Raw genomic sequence first — 20,284 nt, 5'->3', positions numbered from 1 at the left:
CAGAAGGAGAGAGAGCACGAGCAAGGAACTCAGGACCGCGAGGGGTGCACCCACACACTGAGACAATGGGGATGTTCTATCGGGAACTCACCAAGGCCAGCTGGCCTGGGTCTGAAAAAGCCTGGGTTAAAACAGGTCTCACTGAACATAGTGGACAATGAGGACTACTGAGACCTCAAGAGCAATGGCAATGGGTTTTTGATCCTACTGCACGTATTGGCTTTGTGGGAGCCTAGGCAGTTTGGATGCTCACCTTACTAGACCTGGATGGAGGTGGGTGGTCCTTGGACTTCCCACAGGGCAGAGAACCCTGATTGCTCTTTGGGCTGATGAGGGAGGGGGACTTGATTGGGGGAGGGGGAGGAAAAGGGGAGGTGGTGGTGGGGAAGAGACAGAAATCTTTAATAAATAAATAAATAAAAAAGATATGAAACTGACAAGCCAGTATGTTCTAGAAGGTGATGGCAGAGTACATTTTTCAAGGATTTGGGGCTTAGGAAAGGCCATTGGTATACTGTCCCGAGTCAGCTGGAACATGAGAAATTATTGACAAGGTGTGACCCTTCATACAAGGCCAGTCTGAGTAATAAACATACTAAGATCCTATTACAAACAAAGAAAACAGTTGTTGCAATTCTGCACACAGCCTCCCATGCCCCCCAGAGTATCTCTCTGTATAGCAGCCGTGGCTGTCCTGGAATTGCTCTGTAGGCCAGGCTGGCCTTGAACTCATAGAGATCTGACTACCTCTGCCAGAGTGCTGGGATTGAAGACATGCACCACCATCACTCAGCAGCAATTGTTCTTTTCAGGATTTTTTTCCCTAAAGGAGCAATCAGATGTGTTGCTGAGGTATATGTGGTAGTATTTAATGTCATTCCTACAACAGTGAGAAATTAGAAAAGTAGGCAAAATTCGGAATCAGTTTGCAACTGTAAGACACTACTGAACAATTTACTGAACATTAATTCTGTAGAGTGGAGTGGAATTCTATGTAGCAGCTAAAAAGGATGGCATATATGTATTAATATACATTAAGATACTTGTTAGCATAAATAGGAAAAGGTAGGTTACAAAGGTGTGTTAGAGGAGGGGGAGGAGAGAGAGAAAGGAAAAGAAAGAAAGGAGGAATGGGAAAGAATGGGAGGAAGAGAAGGAGAGAGGCAAAAAAGGAGAAAAAGAAAGGGGAAGATGAGAATGAGCAGAGGAAAGAGGGGAGAGAAGAGCAAAAAAAAGGGGAGGTGGGTGGAGAGGGAACAAAAGAGGGAGGCGGGGGGGGGGAGGGGGGGAGGAAGCCTGACTTTGACCAAACTCTCTTAAACTGAGCTAGGATCCTGAGAAGGCTGCAAGATGTGTGTTGATCTGATGCCATCTTGAGTCTTGCTTTGTGTCTTTTGTTTTGCCAAAAGTTATAAACAAGCAAACAAAATAATTAGGATCAAGGAATTGAAGAGTGTAGCAGAGACAAGCTTCAAGGAGTCAGGAGGTGAACATGGACGAAGCTAAGCAGCAAGGTGAGCCCCCTTCGGTCAGGTAGTCCCCTTCAGTCAGGTAGCCCCTTCAGTCAGGTAGCCCCTTCGGTCAGGTAGTCCCCTTCAGTCAGGTAGCCCCTTCAGTCAGGTAGTCCCTTCAGTCAGGTAGCCCCCTTCAGTCAGGTAGCCCCTTCGGTCAGGTAATCCCTTGGCTCCTCTGCTTACCTGGCACAGGTGGCTGAGCCTGCAGCCTCTTGTGGGTGTCTGAGTAGCCAATAGCCACCCAGTTTCCTCCTTCCCAAAGGGGGCCTGCATGTCACAGCTGGCCTGGCTGGGGTGAACCTCTGGTCAAAAACTGTTGCTCTTCTCTGCCAGACTTGCTCCACTGGGCAGGAGAGCTGGCTGCAGTTCCTTTGGCCTCTTGGGGCAGCTCCACAAAACATCTCTTAGTTGGGTAGTGGAGCCCCATTCCATTTCATGAGGCTCCTGGAGTGTTTAAAAAAAAAAATAAAGAAATAAGATTACAAAGACATTGCTATATTTTTAATGTTTATATTGAACAAATTAATGCTTTTAAAGCTGAACAATATTGTGCCACAAAAATGTTCTGTTCACAGGATAATTACAGGATTTATTAAAAATATTAATTCATGGTACACTACAGCGATGTGGTCCAGAGCCAAAGGGGCTGGTGCCAGCCTCCTGTCCCCTCCTGTCACACGCCCCCTGGGCTGGGAACCCTGGGTAGAGCAAGACCAGGAGGCAGCTCCATGCAGTTGGCAGCAGGCAAACGCAGGAGTTACTCCCCTAATTTCTCCCACATTCCCAGACTACAATCCAGGTCTTCCTGAAGGCCACTGCCCAGGTGTCACATATACCCTGACATTTTTCCCATGAGGTCCCCCATTTTCTAATCCCTCCTAGTGACTATCTATACTCCAGAGTCTTCTTTTTCATGGGAGATGGAGGGTTTTTTTCCAATTGGGACCAGGGTTCCTCCCAGGGAGAAAGGGGCTTTTTTTTTTTTTTTTTCCTTTTCCAGCTTCTAGGAAGCCTTGTCAGCAGGGAGTTCATGCATATTCTTCCGAGGTGGAGGAGGACCATTGAAAAGATGCTGAGTGGCAGGGAGAAGAATGTCACCTCAACATCCCTCCGCAAGCTGCCTGAGAGGTTTGGCTGCATCTCAAGGACGCAGGTCCCAGCAAGGGCAGGGCAGGCCTGTCTTTCTCCCTGAGCTGCACAATGTGTGTGTGTGTGTGTGTGTGTGTGTGTGTGTGTGTGTGTGTGTGTAGGGGGATCTGGGGTGTTTATACCGGCCCTCACCTCCAGGGGATTATCTTTAAACTGACCTTGGAAGTCAGAAGAAGAGAGTGAGACCAGATATTTGTCTCTAAGGGGTTTGTTTCTACACTGACTACTCCCTGGAATGACACAAGTAGCTAGTTAAGTTTAGTGGCCTTATTTCTCTGTGATTCCCAGGGTGTGTTGGCTATGAACCCTAAACAAAGCAGAACCCCAGTAGCTGTTGAGAACCCTGTTTCTGCCAGGAGCACCTTTGTTCTTAGTTCCTGCCTCAGGACAGCAGCCAAGGGGATGCTCTGGGCCTTTCTTCCCCTCTTTCTGAGAAACCACAATTCCATTCATTAAGTCAACAGATGTTTACTGAGTACTTACTCTGATCTCAGTTTCTCTAGGTTCTGGAAATAGGGGGAATGGATAGATGAAGCAGAAACACTCTTTCCTGGAATGTATAACATCACCTTTGACCTCCCCTCCCAAAGTACATGAAATACAAACAGAAACTTAATAGAAAATTGGTTCTTATTTCTCTGACCCACCAAACATATTATTTGAGAAAGAGAGAAAATGAATGAGATCTGGAGGGATGGATGGGGAGGGGGACACAGGGAGAGGGAGAAACACACACACACACACACACACACACACACACACACGAGTGCACTCCCAGTTCTGAGGTAGTTTCTTGGAACAAGGGACTCATTTTATCATTTCTTGTTGAAAACTGTCCCCACTCGTGGCCACGCACTCTCGGCACTCTGACTTGAACCTTTGCATTCCTGACATGTACAGCCAGAAACCGGAGAAATCGGCCTCCCACATCATACAGAACGGATTGGCAGCTGGGACTGAAGCGATAGAAATAAGCTATTGATCAAGGGTTATAAAAGTACTGCCACTGGGATCCTGTGATGTTTGTGAGCTGAGGGTAGCCGTAAAGCACTACACAAATGCAATAACATTCATAACCCGAGGCAAGTGCCTTTTACATGAAAATAAAAAGCAAATCCTGTTTAATTTTTTTTCACTTTCCTTGGGTCGAGCTGGCCTTTGACAAGTCTGTGGACCAGAGTCTAAGCCAGGCCCCTCTGGATGGACTGGTTGCTTCATCTGGTTAAAGTGACAGGGTCTTGTGTGGGTGCCTTCTGCTGGTCTGTGGAGTTACCTGCACTTTTAAAGTTCATCTGGGAGAAGCAGAGAAGTGGACTCGTTCTATCACTCAGAGAAGCCAAATGATGCCTTGGCCCTGTGGGTCGCTTTGGTGTGCGCTGTGGATGGTTCTCTCGATGACATTTGTAAAGAGGTTCCCCAGCTTTGGAGCTGTGACAAAGCGCTGGGTGCACCGAGACCTCCCAAGCAGGGCAAGTGCTTATATCCTGCAAACACTCTGTCAGAATGAGCCGCACCATCAAGATAAACCAGGGAACAATCTCTTATGGAAAGTGTCACGCAACTTTGAAACCTAAAGATTTTCTGAAGTGCCGGGTGGTGGTGGCGCCCACCTTTGATCCCATCACGCAGGAGGCAGAGGCAGGTGGATCTCTGAGTTTGAGGCCAGCCTGTTCTACAAAGAGAGTTCCAGTACAACTAGGGTTACACAGAAAAACCCTGTAACAAGCAAACAAACACCTTTATGAAGTCTTGTAGTGAGGAAGTGAATTTATATATCTATACATTCATGTAAAAAAAAATTAAAGCTAACCACTCCCAAGAAAACAGAGCATTCCAGATTGGAAGCTGTGTGAGCTGCTTCCAATTGTAACCCAAAATAGTACTGCAGGGACTCTTATTCTGTAATCCAAAATAGTACTGCACGGACTCTTACTCTTAGCCCACACCCTATCCTGTCTCTGTTTTACTCAAGAGGAAAAGCGGCTGAAGCATGGGTGAGCTACCTGTCTGGGGATTACTGGAGTTGTTCGAGTCCTGACAGCCGTAACTGTCTAGACTAGACTGGACCACTTAGCCTTAACGGGCCAATTAAAGACAAAAAGAACAGTGAAAAGCAGGGAAAGGGGATTTAGTCAGTGGGAAGTAGAAGAGGTAAAGTCCCTTCCCTAAGTTCACCTTCATCTTTGAAGTCTTGACTTTAAGGTTTAGGCTTAAACAGAAGGCACGAAGTTTCTGCAAGGCTCGGTGTTCCTAGGCTGGAGAGATGGCTCAGTGATTAAGAACACTTGCTGCTCTTCCAGAGGACACAGGTTCAATTCCCAGCACCCATGTCAGGTGACTTACAACTGGCCAGCAACTCTAGCTCTAGGGGATCAGACACCCTTGTATGGCCTCCTCAGTACATGGCAGACACTCACACAGACACATAAATAAAAACAAAATAGATCTCTTACCAAAAGATCAAGCACCTCTGGTCAAGGTATGACCTCAGCAGTCATTACTGTCTCCAGGCTCTTCTGCAATGCGGTCTGACCCCTGAAAGATTCTGTTCCTGGGAGATACGTTTCCCATCTGGCTGGTAGTGGGGCTCCAACCTTCTCCTTCCAGCATGAGACTCCTGGCAAAATTCCAATGGGGGGTGGTTCATTGTAGTTGGATTTTTCTTTTGGCCACTAGCTCCCAAATAATGGCATGTAGTCTTAGTAATTATGAAAGCTCAGCTTTAGGTTAGGCTTGTCCCACTTGCTCTTAAAACTTAAATTAATTTGCTTCTGTTAATCTACTTTTTACCAAGTGGCTTTTACCTTTCTGTCATTCTATATGTCCGATTCCTGCCGTGTCTCATTGGTGTCTTGCTGGCATAACTGTCATGCCTAGATTCTTCCTCCTCTTCCTCTCTCGCCCAGAAATCCTGCCTATCCTCCCTGACTAGTTGTTAGCCATTCAGCTCTTTTCTTTCTTTCCTTCCTTCCTTCTTTCTTTCTTTCTTTCTTTCTTCCTTCCTTCCTTCCTTCCTTCCTTCCTTCCTTCCTTCCTTCCTTCCTTCCTTTTTCTGGGGGGAAGGTGGTTTGAAACTGGGTTCGTCTGTGTAACAATCCTGGCTGTCCTGGAACTTGCTTTATAAACCAGGCTGTCCTCAAACGCACAGAAATCTGCCTGCCTCTGCCTCCCAAGTGGTGGAATTAAAGGTGTGTGCCACCACTGCTTGGCGGCTGTTCATCTTTTTATCACAGCAGTACATCCTCACACAGTGTAGAAATATCCCATGACAGTTCATTTGTTCAGTAGTCTGATAGCCACAGGGAGAGGCACCGCTGTTGCTCCTTATCACAGCTTCCTTGCCCCTGCCAAGACTGTTCGCCATGGCTCCTTAACTAAAGGATTTGAGCTCAGACACTTCCCATCCCACACAGTCCACCACACCAAATATCTTCCTTTATAGCAGTGGTTCTCAGACACCTCTGGCAAACTTCTATCTCCAAAATTTTTTATATTATTGTTCATAACCATAGCAAAATTAGTTATAAAGTAACACAGGAATAATTTTATAGTAGGGGATCACCATAACATGAGGAATTGCATTAAAGGGTCGTAGGCCTGGGAAGGTGGGGGGCCACTGTTCCATAGGGGAAACCCTGGCTTCTTCACAGAGAGGGAGAGTTGCTTTGCTCTGGAGCCCTATCCTCAGGAGTCAACCATTCTCAAAGATTCTCCCAGTCCTTCTCAGCGTGGGGCTCATCCATGGGCCTCAGCAGAGTTCCCAGGAACAAGCAGAACCCGAATCTACAAAGACATGGGCAGGAATCCGGTTCTGCCATTCTGTATTGATGCTGCCTTGGGCAGTTACTAGACCTCTCTGCACCTCACTTTCTTTATCTATAACATTTTAAATGTGTACAAAACATTGGGGCCAAAATGCTTAGTAAAAGAAAGAAGTTATTTCATCTTCGTGGGGAAAATAGGTATTAGGAATATTTCTAGGGCCCACTGACTATGCTGGCATGACAGGACATGGACGTTTAAAGATGAAAACTGAAGGAGGAGGATGCTGGAGAGATAGCTCAGCCTTGAGAACACTGACTGCTATTCCAGCAACTCATAGCCATTTATAAATCCAGTCTTGGGAGATCCAATGCCATCTTCTGGCCTCTGAGTGTACCAGGCACCCACAGAGATGCAAGCACACGCATAAGTCAAGTTAAAAAATAAAGTAAAACAAGAGCTGGAGAGGTAACTCAGCTGTTAAGAACACTAATTGCTCTTCCAGCGGACCTGGGTTTAAATCCCAAAATGCACATGGCAGCTCATAACATCTGTAATCCCAGTCCCAGGAGTTCCAGTGCCTTCTTTCAGTCTCTGTAAGCACTTCACACATGACACACAGACTTACATGCATGGAAAACACACATACACACAAAGTAAAAATAAAATAAATAACTCTTGAAAAGAAAAGTGCTCCTTCTAAGCAGAATATTGAAGATGGAACAATTTGGGACCTGTTCCCCACTGATGTATAATTAAGGATGAAGCCAAAATTTCCTTGAAATTATAAGTCTGGTAAAAAATAAAAATGAAACTCAACTATAAAATATTAGATTTTTTAAAAACACATTTTATTTGCATGTGTCTGTGAGGAGCACATGTGCCACAGAACAAGTGTGGAGGTCAGAGGACAATGGCAGGAGTTGGTTCTCTTCTTCTTCCATGTGGATCCCTGTGCATTGTTACACTTAGGTCTGGCTTGGGGCAAGCCCCTTTACCCACTGAACCATCTTGTAGACCCAAATATTAGATAAAGCTCTGTGTGTGTGTGTGAGAGAGAGAGAGAGAGAGAGACAGAGAGAGAGACAGAGAGAGAGAGAGAGAGAGACNAGAGAGAGAGAGAGAGAGAGAGAGAGAGAGAGAGAGAGAGAGAGAGAGAGAGAGAGAGAGAGAGAGAGAGAGAGAGAGAGAGAGAGAGCGAGCGCAGGTGCATATACACAGGTGTGGGTGCTCAAGCAGATGTCAGAAGTCAGTATCTGGCAGCATCCACTTTTCTTTTTTGAAACAGGTACCTTAGTATCTTGGGACTCATGCTAGCAGGTTCATCTGGCAGGCCTTCCCAGCACGGGGTTACATGTATATGACACCATGCTTGCCTGCGGTGCTGTGAGTGAGAATGGCCCTCAGAGGCTTGTGAATTTGAATTCTTGGTCTCCAGTTGGTGGAACTGTTCAGGAAGGATCAGGACATGTGGCCTTGTTAAAGGAGGCATGTCACTGGGGGGTGGGCTTTGCAGTTTCAAAAGCCCACGCCATCCCCAGTTGTACTTCTAGCCTCCAGCAACATGCCTGCCTGCTTTCCTGACATGCTCCCTGCCACAACGGCCCTGGATTCACCCTCTGAAACTGCCATCGTGAGATTAAAGTATTGACATATACCAGGTTTGGAAATATTTAGAGGTACTATTCCAAGGACAATAGTTATAAAACTATGGTTAGATCTGCAGATTTCTGAGCATTCTCAGAAATCCATGGTAAATTCCACCTGGGAGATTTGTTGTGACCGTGGCTGGGTTTAAGCATCCTGGGATTGCAAGTCCCAATAAACTTCTTTCCTAATTTGTCTTGGTCATGATGTCTCTTCACAACAATAGAAAAGTAACTAAGACACTAACTTTAAAAAGGGGTTTGTGAGACCCGAACTCAGATCCTCATGCTTGCTAATCAGGTACTTTACAGACTAGGTTATTGCTCAGCCAGTAAAATACTCAATCTAGACTGTATGAAACAGAGATCCTCCACCTCAGAATAAGTGTACTGGAGTCTCAAAGTAGTGAAAGTGAGTCAATTTATTTTTGGTTCTGCAGAACCAAAACCAAAACTAAAATCAGCCTGGACAAAAGGCAAAATGGCTGGTGTTCTGATTTGGCAAAAACCGTAGCTTTTATTTCCAAAGGACTTCCCCATGCCCTCTGATTTTCTTGTTGGTTGAGTTCTTCAGGTGAGTACAGCTTCTCCTGTCTGTCTTGGATAACCCCACCCATCCTTCTGGGGATGGTGAGCCCCATGAGGTCAGCCTGCAGCTGACTAACTTTTCAACACTAAGATAAACTCAAAGCACCCAGGCAAGCAGGCACCAACTGCTAGGAAAGACAGGTGCCTAGTGCCTCCTCCTCATCTTTGACTCACTGATGCTCCAAATGCATCTCATAACTGAAACGGACCATAATGATTTGTTTCTTATGTAAATTACCTTCTTTTAGAGAGGTATTTATTTCTTTATCTTGAAGCACTTGGGGGTTCAAAACCGGGGCCTTTTCACACACTGAGCAACACTCTGCTCCATGGTTTCCTTAGCTGAAATGTTTATTAGATCTGTCTGTCTGTCTGTCTGTCTGTCTGTCTGTCTGTCTGTCGTGTGTGTGTGCATTTGTGTGTGTGGGCACATGTGGTGGAGGTTAAAGCACAAGTTGTGGAAGGAAGTCAGTTTTCTCCTTCCACCGTGTGGGTTCTGGGGATGAAACTCAGGGTGTCAGGCTTAGGGGCAAGTACTTTTACCTTCTGGACCATTTCACCAGCCTGAAGGTCTATTTTTAGAAAAAGGCCACAATGCCATGAGGTGGTGGCGCATGCCTTTAATCCCAGCACTCAGGAGGCAGAAGCAGGTAGATCTCTGAGTTCGAGGCCAGCCTGGTCTACAAAGTGAGTTACAGGGCAGCTGAAGCTACACAGAGAAACCCTGTCTTGAAAAACCAAACCAAACAAACAAAACAATAAAGCCCACCAGGCATGGCGGTCCACTCCTGGAACTCTAGTACTTGGTAAAGGGGAGCAAGAAGAGCCGAGTTCCTTCTGTGTCATTCTCTTTAGTTGCATATCAGGGGGCCTGCATGGGCTCCGTGAGACTCAGTCTCAAAACAAACTAAATCAACAACAAAATTTCAGAACCAAAGCCCCAAACAACACCAAACTGGGCCCTATGTAACCTGACTTTAAACTCAGTTGTTGGAAGGCTGAAGCAGGCTAATCTATAGGAGTTCCAGGCCAGCATGATTTACATAGTGAGCTCCAGGCCAGCCAAAGTTAGAGACCCTGCCTTAAATAAAAACAACAACAACCAAACCAAAATAAACAAACAAAAAAAACCTGAGGAAAAATAATAAATAAAAAGAAACAAGGCTGCTGTCACAGGTTGTTTGATGTTTCTGATTTTTCACCTTTTACTCTTGCCAAAACTTTTTTCTTTAAAACAAGATGTCTGTAAATCAACTTAGGTTTCGATAGCAGCAAAACAAGTAAGCACCACGTTAGTGTTGCCATAGTCTCCCTCGGTTTTGCTCTGTGATCTTTGGGGTTTTGCCTCAGTTACTGAGACAAAGACTTTGGAGGCTAAAGGAGCTGTCTCTAGGCGTAGTCACAAAGCCTAGGTCAAAACATTTCGTCGAGGAACAGGTTGGCGTCCATCAATCCCCTGACATTTATCAGATGGAGTGCAGTGTTCACCCAGATTAGAGTGGGAATGAGTTTTGCTTCTATTAGATGAACCTTGACAACTCAGTTTTCTTGTGCTCATGCTAATTGAGGAACTAGTTTTAAAATGAAGTGTCTTCTGCTCCTACATCACACTGTTTAACAAGCAAGGTGCAAGCCTGCCCCTTCAGGGAGTAGAACATCCCCCAGTGGCTATTGGGAAATAATTATTGTCTTTCTGTTCTTGCTCCCAGTAAACTTGTACATAACACTGTCTTAGGTCCTCAGTTCCCTGTGTCTATCACTGAGATGCTTGACCGCTAACCCTCTGCTGCTTTCTGCCCTGTTACAATGATAGAGGTGTGTCATCTGTTCAAGTTTAATTAATTCTCTTTTGTTTGATTACAAAGCTACTTCTAAGTTCATTCATTTGCAAATTCTTTTTGTAATTAAAAATTGTTTTATTTATTGTTATCGCATATGCGTGTCTGATGTGGCGGTGCATGTGCGGAGGTCAGAGGGCAACTTTGGACAGTCGGTCCTCTCCTCCTACCAAGAGCTCCTGGGACTGGATTCAGGCTAGGAGCGTTTACGGCAAGTGCTTTACTTGTCAAATGTCTCACCAGTTCTTTGCAAGCAAAGAAGAGGATTAAGCAGGATGTGGCCATTTTATGGATGGGGATCATAAGGACAATACAATCGTCCTCAGCATCCTAGTCCTGAAGGCTTTGGGCTTCTGCATATGATAAATGTAAATGGGTTTTCATCACAGAGGGGAATGTGGTGGAAATGAGGTTTAGACGCTATTTGGTTATTCTCGATTGTTGTTGGTTTTGCTCTCATTTTGCCCTGTCTAACTGGACCCTTAAAGCTGAGGACGACTTTGGCCTCCTGACCCTCTTCCTCCACCTCCCAAGTGCTGGGATGGGAAGTGTTGCACCCCACACCTGGTCTTCCCAGCATTGACATCTGTGGTGCTGTTCTAGAAGTAAAGGGAAAGTAGATGGATTAGATATAAATTGAGGGAATAAAATCTAGGTTTCCTGCTTCTCTAGTTCCACTACTTTGGGGTACAGGACTTCCGTGGGTTCTGACTTGGATGCCCATGGCTGATTAGTTTAACACTAATGAGTGTCAGGTTCATGACCTTAGTATGTAAATTATTCAGCAATGAGGTTGATGTAACTATTTATAGGTCATAAGTCAGTTATGAACTCAGAAATATGAGAGCAGGGTCCTAAACAGGGAGGCAGTTGTCACCGAGCAAGGGCTTAAGTATGCAGAGCAGGAGTTGGGCATGATTTCTCATCAGACCCTGCATACACGGTGCTGGAGAAGTGGTCATGATTTCTCATCAGACCCTGCGTACACGGTGCTGGAGAAGTGGGCATGATTTCTCATCAAACCCTGTGTACACAGTGCTGGTTCCAGAGAGGCTCAGAGCTGAGTCCAGGTCTTGGGCAAGTTCCAGATGACTGATAAAGACCACCCGACAGGGTTAGGTAGATGTTGCACCCCTTTAATCCCAGCAGTCGGAGGCAGATGATCTCTGTAAGTTTGAGCCCAACCTGTTCTACGTAGCAAGTTCTAGGCCAGCCAAGGCTATATAATGAGACTCTGTCCAGACAACTATACAAACACACAAAAATTATCTGATGTGCAGGCTGTGCTGAGAAGGATTCTGAGGCCAAGCTCAGGCTCTGGAAAACCCATGGGCCGCAGAAAAGCCACCCTGGCTTTTTGTTGTTGTTGTTTTGTTTTGTTTCCTTCATATTCTTCACACATCAGTTAGAGACGCTTAATGACACTTACCCACCGGGAACATTGCTTTCCTAGTTTCCTTCTCTGTTCCTATGATAAACACCATGACCAAAAGCAATGTGGGAAAAGGGTTTATTTTAGCTTACAGGTCACAGTCCATCATCAAGAAAAGTCAATACAGGAACTCAAGGCAGGAGTTTAAAGCAGAAACTGAAGTAGAGACAATGGAGCAGTTGTTTGACTTTTTGTTGTTGTTGGTTTTTGGTTTTTTGAAACACGATTTTTCTGTGTCCTGGCTTTCCTGGAACTCGCTTTGTAGACCAGGCTGGCCTCAAACTCACTGAGATCTGCCTGGCTCTGCCTCCCAAGTGCTTGAGATCAAAGGCGTGCGCCACCACAGCCCAGCAGGTTTGACTCTGAATACAGTTCCTCATGTTGTGGTGACTCCACAACCATAAAATTACCTTCATTGCTACTTCATAACTGTAATTTTCCTACTGTTATGAATTGTAATGTAAATGTCTGATATGCGGGATGTCTGATATTCGACCTCTGTAAAAGGGTTGTTTGACACTCCCCAGAAGTGTGGCAACCCCCAGGCTGAGAATCACTGTGATGGAGGATCTCTGCATACTGGCTTGCTTCCCCTGGCCAGTTATCCTTCTTATATAGCCCAGGTCTACCTGCTTAGGGATGGAGTGGGCCCTCCTACATCAACTGACAATCAGGAAGATGCCTCACAGACATGCCTACAGGCCACTCTGAGGGAAACAAATCTTCAGTTGAGGTTCTTTTCTTGACTTGATGACAAAGATTAGCCGTCACAAGTCGGCTGCTCTGCTAATCCTGCTGAATTCATATGTGAATGGATCTCCAACACAGCAGAAAGTAAAGAGGAAAAAAATCTCAGATACAGTTGGGATCAATCAGAATCCTGGCTGGATTTGGGGACACTCCTTGTTTCTATCACTGGGGAGAGACTCCTCTGCCACGGCCCCCCAACATCCTGCTAAGGCCTTAGCCATGGGGCGCCTGGGGCACCCCAGCTCTTTCTTTTCTTCTGTAGTAGTGGTCCTTCTCTTACTTAGTATTCCAGTTGGCCCAACTGCAGAATTACACCTTATTTCAATGTGAGGGAATGCTGAGTTTAAGTCTCAGAAGCTGCAAGGTGCTGTGGACACTTGGCCCTGGATAAAGCCAGAAAGAGAACCTACACTCCTGGACGCGGGCCTCTGAAGGCCCTGACTCCAAGGATTATGATTCTGTGGCTGCTGCCTCTCTCCCTGCTCTCTCTGTCCACAGCATCCACTCTTAGGCCTTCCTCTGGTCTCTGAGCAAATCAGGTCATGTTGTGTTTGGATGCCAGGCACACCCCTGTGGCTTCTGTTCAGAGCTGCACTATCTTCACAGCGACCACAGACCTACCCTCCTCGCTGCTGAGTCCTGGGGCTCTGTGATAACACCCGAGCCGTGCTGGTCCAGCTTCCTATGGTCCCCAGGGGCAGCATCCCAAAAGGATGATTTACTTTTATCGAGAGCTTAAGTGCCAGGCTCATCCAAGTCCATACGAGTGTTACTTCATTTAATCCTAAGAACGATCCTATTATTAATCACCCGGTTAACAAATGAAGGCTGAAGCCCTGGAAGGAAATTGTCGAGATCATATATCAAGTGGTGGGGTGAATGGCGATATGACTTGGGCAATCTGGGTCCAGCTGATCGTTTTGCTGATCTCGATTTGATAATTCAAAATCACACTTGCAGGTCAAAGGCAGCTGCTCGCTATCTTGTCTGGGAAATCCTCACTCACTATCTTTTTCTTTTTCTTTTTTTCAAATTTACTATAGTCTTTTTTTTATTCCCCCAAATGATGAAAAGCATGTTTATTGTAGAATCCTCTGACCATAGAAAAACAGGGAGAACTTAAGTGTGTTTGCTCTGTGAAAATTTATCAAAAAACAACGTGTGCTGTGTGTACTTCTCTTTTTGATTACTCTATTCCAACCTAAAAGTTTCCAGAGAAGAGGGCATGGACGCATGACTTAGTGGTTAAGAGCACTTACTGCACTTCCAGAAGACCCAGGGTCAGTTCCCAGGACCCACAGGGTAACTCTCAAACCATCTGTCTCTACAGTTCCTGGGATCTGACATCCTCTTCTGGCCTCCATGGGTACTGCATGCACAAAGTACACATACACACATTCAACCAAAACACTCTCACACACAAAGTAAAATAAATGAGTCTTTTAGAAAGTTCCCAGAAAAGAGACTTTCAGATACCTTTGTTTTTTTAACTTAGAAAGCCCCACCTTGCACTCTATTTGAGAACTGCAGTGCTTGAAGCAAGGTGGATTTTGCAGCAGCATTTAGTTAATATAAATGTTCAAGGAAAAACACCATTGTAGCTGGAAGAATAAGCCTGACCCATAAACTTTGTGTGCATTGTACAGAGGTGACCAAAACTGACTAGACCATTATTTCAACGAAGGGAGAAGTGTACGGTATTTCACACACCTGATTGACTGGGAAGACAGCAGGTAGACACACATCTATAATGCTGCTGCTTCTGACTGGAACTGGGCATGTGGCACATTTGGAAAAGGGCTTCGTTACTTAGTGTTTCAGAATTCCAGGTGCCAACGCTGGCAGAAAAAAAATAACAACGAAGGAAGTGGTAGGCTTTGTAGAATGTGATTCGATTTAGCAAAGGACCTCCCTAACACTGGCCCTGCTTGTCCTCACACCAGCAGCCTCAAGTTTCATAGCAACTCTACAAACCTGCACTGGTCCTGCTGCGGTTTGCACATAAAGAAACTACAGCTTACACTAGCGCATCATTTGTCCAAGGCCAACACAGGCTATAAATTCCAGAGTTTAATTCCTCAGGAGTAAGCCCTGCTGCTTCTCACCAGCATCTTGGGGCCCCACAGGCTGGCCGATTAACTGTCACTTCCTGTGCTGGACACTGGAATAGGTGCAACGAGAAAAAGTGGTCACTCCAGTCTTCAGAACCCAGGCCCCAGCTCTGACTCTTCCATGCCAAATTTGGGAGCACTTTATACTAGATAGTGCCTTTGCACCAGCCCACAGCATAATTTATTTATATTGATAACAGATAAACTAAAGGTGGAAATAACAAGTTGATAAAATTCTTTCAACATTCTCAGGCTTGGAAGAGCGCCCTGTGGTACTTTAGTGGCTCCAGCAGCTGTAAGGCAGATCTTTCTACAGCTCTGATTGAGATCATTTCAGGTTCTGAAATGTGTGTGGGGGGGGGGGGGGGGTTGCGCCCGCGCGCGTGCACGCATGTGTGCATGTGTTGCGTGTGTGTTGTTCCTGGGTATTGTCCACCTCGTATTTTAAAGACAGAGTCTCTCATAGCTTAGAACTTACCAGTTCAGCTAGCCTGGCCGGGCACTGAACCCTACCAATCAGGCATATGCCATTGACCCTGGTTTTTTAACTCAGGTTTTGGGAATCGAACTCAGGTCCTCATGTTGGCACAGCAAGCGCTTTCCTGACTGAGCCCTCTCCCCAGCACCCCACTTCGGTTTTTAATGACAGACTCCCTGATGTAAACAAGTTGCTTTTTAAAGTTATAACAGTGTTTTTAAAGTTATAACTAAACAGCCGGGCGATGGTGGTGCACGCCTTTAATCCCAGCACTCGGGAGGCAGAGACAGGCAAATCTCTGAGTTCGAGGCCAGCCTTGTCTACAAGAGCTAGTTCCAGGACAGGAACCAAAGCCACAGAGAAACCCTGTCTCAAAAAACAAAAAAACAAAAAAACAAAAAAAAAAGTTATAACTAAACAGATACTGGGGTGAGTCTATCAGGGTAGATACAGGGTGTTGGGTCTATTTCAGTGGTTTCTTCCATCCTTGGCTCCTCACCCCAAATTCGGTTAATTCCTTATTCCTCTTCTCCATCTCCTCTCTGTCTTTCTGTCCCTCCCCTCTCTCTCTCCTCTCTCTCCCTCTCTCTCTCTCCAACTCTCCAATCTCTCTCTCCCTCCTCTCTCTCTCCCTCTCCCTCCCTCTCTCTCTCTCCTCTCTCTCTCTCTCTCTCTCTCTCTCTCTCTCTCTCTCTCTCTCTCTCTCTCTCTCTCTCACACACACACACACACACACACACACACACACACCTTGAGCTGACCTTGGAATTGATAGTATTCTTCAGGGAGTGGTCTGCTTATTTGTTTGTATTTGTTTTTGTTTGTCTCAAGCTTACACCTGTTGCTTTTCCAGTCCTGGTTCTGGCTCCCCATAAATACACAAAGCTGCAGTTAAGGCAAAGAATTTTCAGACAGGTCTCAGCACTTGGGGGTGGAGAGAGAAGGGTCAGAGAGTTCCAGGCCTGCCTGGGACACATGACATTTCCTTTCTCTTCCCTCTCTCTCTTACACATACGCACACATGTAAAAAGTTTTTTAAGTGTTTTTTTTTTGTATATATGTTCATAGCACATGAAGGTTGGAGGTCAGAGGCCAAGTTGTGGGTGTTGGGGTTCTTGCTTTTCTTCCTGTGGGTTCCCAGGATGGAATTCAGGCTTGACAGTAAGTGCCCTTATTTGCTGACCCGTCCTGATGACCCCAAGAGTGTCTCCTTGATTTTCTGATTTTAAAGGGATCTCTTCCTGTGTAATTGTCTCTGATGTTCTAGAACTTGGCAGAATTTCAAACAGTAAAAACATACACCCCCACCCCTGCCAAGAACTAATTGGCAGCTTTTTCATCCAGTATTGGCCCTCTCTCCTTCTTACACAAGCACTATGTGTGTGTGTGCGTGTGTGTGTGTGTGCGCACACACATAGAAAAAGAGAACCAGTAACTGTGCAAAACACTTTCCGGGCTGGGCAGTGGTGGCCGCACGCCTTTAATCCCGGCACTCAGGAGGCAGAGGCAGGTGGATCTTTGTGGGTTCGAGGTCAGCCTGGTCTACAAAAGCTAGTTCCAGGATAGGCTCCAAAGCTACAGAGAAACCCTGTCTCAGAAACAAACAAACAAACAAACAAACACTTTCCTGAAGTATTTCATTTTTTCCTGCAAACCTATGAAACTGGTATCATTCACACACACACACACACACACACACACACACACACACACACTCCTATATGGTTTTCCCATCAAAATGAAAATTATGTAAAATTCTATCTCTTATTTAAACAAGGCATTTAAAAAATAATTGTAACAAAGTAAATATAAAAAAAACCAGAAACCAGGAAAACGCAAGAAGCTGTGTGTAGTAGGAGCAGCGGGACTGCACCCCGCCATCTGGCTAGCTTTACCCGAAATAATTACACGGAAACTGTATTCTTTTAAACACTGCCTGGCCTATTAGTTATAACCTCTTATCGGCTAGCTCTTACATATTGATCTAACCCATTTCTAATATTCCTGTAACACCACGAGGTGTCTTACCAGGGAAGATCCGGTGGGAGAATCATGGCGACTGCCTGACTAGGCTTCTTTCTCTCAGCATTCTGTTCTGTCTACTCCGCCTACCTAATTTTCTGTCCTATCAGGCCAAGCAGTTTTCTTTATTAGTTAACCAATGAAAGCAACAGATAAGATACAAGACCCACCTCCATCAGCTGGGCATGACGGCACATACCTGTAATTTCAGCCTTTGGGGGTAGAGGCAGGAAGAGCAGAGATCACCTTTGGCTACAGAGCGTGGAGCCCAGGGTCAGTCTGGGCTGTGTGAGATCCTGGCTCCACAGACAAGCAAACAGATAAGCAACTGCTCAAGTTTTAAAAAGAAAATCTTAGGATTTTTCTAATTTTGGAGATTGGAACATTGAAAAGATGGGAATATATAGGAAAATAATTATTTGACAATTTCTATGAAAAGTAAAAACTGCATGTGGTATTTAACTACGTTCAGTGTGAGGCCTGGCAAGTGACTGACGGGTAGGGAGCTTGCACCCAGCCCGTGGACCCCAGCTCAACCTCTGGAAATCACAAGGTGGAAGGCAGGAAGCGACTCCACAGGTTGTCCTTTAGCCAGGTGCATATGCAAATATGCACACAAGTTAAAACTTTTAATTTTTTGACTTTTATTTTTGTTCAGTGGGGATATGGCAGCAAACTTGCCCTTTTCTTGTTTTTGTACTGAGGACTGACCTACCTCATTCTAGGCAAACAGCCTATCACTAAGCTGTATTTTCAGTCCTTTTTTTTTTTTTTTTGAACAAGGTCCCATTAATTTCCTAGCTGGCCTAATACTCATGTTCCTTTACCTCTGCTTACAGCGTAGTTGGAGTAACAAGCCTGAGCCACCAAGCTTGGATGAAATTAAACATTTTCAGGGGATAATCAGGCAGTGATTATCCATGTGTGATCACTTTTGTTAATACTTTTGTTGTGCATATGCATGTTGGAACCTCACTCCTAACTCAATCATCACCTGGCCCACTGCTCACTTCTGAAAGCTGAATGACTTATGTCAAGGGAGATCTTAGTAGCAGACTTTTAGCTTATGCCCGAGACTTTAAGAGCACTTGTTGCTTCCTTTCGGCTTGTAATATTCCTTCACTGAGTCACTGTAGCATGTAGGAACACCAAGGTCCAGCTAGTGTGTGCCGACTCAGTGCCCCAGGCATGACAGCATCTCTGCATCTCAGCAGGATGAGGAGACCTGAGGCACGCTGAGCCTCTAAGTGATCACCGCGCTGTAGAGGCGAGGCAGCACACTTGTTTGCCTTCCCAGCCATGCAGAATGAACTCCGTGGCACAAAGAAAGACGTCGTACGCAGTCTCACATACTGAGAGCTTTGGGGAGCACTTTACTGAAGTATCTCAATTAACCGTCTTTTCTTTTGCTTTCCTTACTCTCTCTTCTTTACTTTTCCCCTTTGAGACGGGGTTTCTCTGTGTAGCCTAGGCTGTTCTGGAACTCCCTCTGTAGACCAGGCTGGCCTTGAAGTCACAGACATCAGCCTGCCTCTGCCTCCCAAGTGCCTCCCCAGTCTCATCCAATCTGGGTGCTGAGGATTGAGCCCAGTGCCTCCAGCAAGCTCACCATGACCCTCTCTGAGCTACAAGCCCAGCCCCCAACACCTTCACCGCACATGACAACTACTGAGGTGGTGGGGAAGCCAACTAATTTGCCCAAAGTAGCTTAGTAGAAAAAGAGAGGTAAGTTCTTAGGCACTAGAATCCAGGTTTGCACAATCCCATTATATTTTACTCTCTGAGTATAAAATGGAAAGATTGCCTGTCAAAGAATCACAAGGTAGAATGTTCTTTTCCATAAATGTTGAGAGCCTCAAGAATGTTAGACATTACACAGTTAAAACATTTGAAACCCGGAGTGGCGGCTCATATCTATAATTCTAGCACTCTAGAGGCAGAAGCAGGTGGAGGCCAACCTGGGCCACAGCATAAGACCTTGTCTCAAAAACAAAACAAAACACCCCAAAATAATCCTATGCCCAGAAATCAAAACAACAAACGAGAGAAATCGACCTGTAATCTGTTATTTTAGAATTCTGATTTCTAATTGCTGTACAAACAACTCCCTGCTGGAAGTTCGGTGACGACTCAATCTGAACCCTCATGAGAAGGGGTGAGCACAGTAACTACACCCCATCCTCCCAGAGCCATCCTGAAAAAACTAAAATTTCCTCTGGCAGTGGTGGTGCGTGCCTTTAATCCCAGCACTAAGGAGGCAGATCTCTGTGAGTTTACTACACAGAGAAACTCTGTCTCAAAAAAACAAAACAACAACAACAAAAAAACAAAAAGCTAAAATTAAAACTTTTTTTTTTTTTTTGAGACAGGGTTTCTCTGAGTAACAGTTCTGGCTGTCCTGGAATTAGTTCTGTAGATCAGGCTGACCTCAAACTCAAGAGATCCACCTGCCTCTGCCTCCCGAGTGCTATTGAAGGTGTGCACCACCACTGCCTGAAGTTTTTTGCATTTTTTAGAAGTTAAAAAAAGTAAAAGAACAAAACACATTTCATAAGATGAAAAGCACATGCAAGTCAAATGTCAATGTGCACGAATAAAACTTTATTACAACACTCACGTAGACACATTTGTTTACATATAGTCTGGTGGATTCTGTTAAAGGAACAGAACAGTTGAGAAACTCTTGGTTGACTTAGGCACACACACAAAAAACGAAGACACTTACGATCTGGGCTTTAACAGAAATTTTGCTCATCTGCTGTATAGGGTTTACACATTCATGCCCAATTTTTACATGAGCCACCCCCTCCCCATGTTTCTGAAAAAATTTAAAAAGTTTTCCCCCCAAAAAGAACACTAAGTTGACATCTTACCCCTTGGGATGATCTGAACCCTTGGCTTACTGTTCCGGAGACCCGATGGTGCAGCTGAAGGAAGTACACTGGTTGGTTACCCAAGTGCTGAAGCTGGTCTCTGTACACAACTTGTTCCTCT

Source organism: Alexandromys fortis, unplaced genomic scaffold (assembly GCF_014885135.2).
Source record: "Alexandromys fortis isolate MF-2015 unplaced genomic scaffold, M_Fortis_MF-2015_v1.1 scaffold_222, whole genome shotgun sequence".
NCBI classification, from domain to species: domain Eukaryota; kingdom Metazoa; phylum Chordata; class Mammalia; order Rodentia; family Cricetidae; genus Alexandromys; species Alexandromys fortis.
Note: the sequence above shows the minus strand (reverse complement) of the source record.